The following is a 1,297-nucleotide window of genomic DNA, read 5'->3' on the forward strand; positions in this document are numbered from 1 at the left end:
AAATTTTTTTTAAGTAATCGTGAACAACATTATTCTTATATACTTAAGGAATTTTTTATTTTTTCTGCCAAATATGTATAAACAGTGATTTTTTTTAAAATATTATAAGAATATTTAAATATACGTAAATAATATTTTTATTATTTTTATTTTTAACATTATTCTTATATACTTAAGGAATTTTTTATTTTTTCTGCCAAATATGTATAAACAGTGATTTTTTTTAAAATATTATAAGAATATTTAAATATACGTAAATAATATTTTTATTACTGCAGAGTCCACCAATATGGCAAACAACTAACTGCAAACAATCAATGATAGTTCATTTCTATTATTCTTCTGTATCTGATCTTTAAAATGGTATATAAAATGTTACTGCATTAAACTGATCACACTTCAAATCATCACAAAACGCCATTATCGCCAATTCAGTATATGAACATTTTATACCAATAAGGCCGTTCCGACATCGAATTGATGCGTAACAACTTGAGGGATATAGTAAATCTATGTCGGTATGGCCAGACGAATTTAGAATGTACCCAAAATTTCGCAGTTAGGGTAAAATTAGACACAACAGTAAATTTCAGTAATCGTTGAAATTTTATACGATTCTTTAACGAAATAATAAAATAAAATTTTGACAAACCTTTAAACTAAAAATAACTAAATAAGTGCCAATAAATAGAATATATTACCGATTAAGTGCAGTAGCAGAAAAATTATTTTAAAAATTTAATTTACTCTTCACCCACATTTGCTGCAAACTCGGGCAGCAAGGTCTAATAAAACTTATACTCAAGCTACACGCGCCAAATGCATTTCTAATATGGCGTTTACACTGGCCGAAAATGGCTCATTTTGAATGAGACATTTGAAAGTGTTTACATTAGTTGTATTTCATTTGTTCTCATTTCAAACAGCTGATTTTTCAACTTGCATTTTGATTTGATTTTTGGCCTGTACCAAAAAATGTTGCATGAAGGTTAAATATGCCTTCAAACCTTACAATATAAACTTAAAACATATTTTTAACTTCGATTAATTACTTTTTAGGAAGTTAAAGTTCTAAAAAGAAGTGCATCGTTTTCAAGAAAATGCAACCACCAAACATTTGTTTACCTTTTTTTGTAAATATGTCAAAAACTGCTTTTTCAAACTGTCAAAATGCCATGAAGAGTTTTCATTTAGGGTATGTTCAATGGATTTCTTTGTCTTTGGAACATATGTGGAATGCATTCGAACGTCTTTCATACAGAATGTGAGAAAATAGCTCATTTTCGCGCTTAAATTT

This window comes from Teleopsis dalmanni, chromosome 1 (genome assembly GCF_002237135.1).
Source record: "Teleopsis dalmanni isolate 2A chromosome 1, ASM223713v2, whole genome shotgun sequence".
Classification (NCBI taxonomy): Eukaryota; Metazoa; Arthropoda; class Insecta; order Diptera; family Diopsidae; genus Teleopsis; species Teleopsis dalmanni.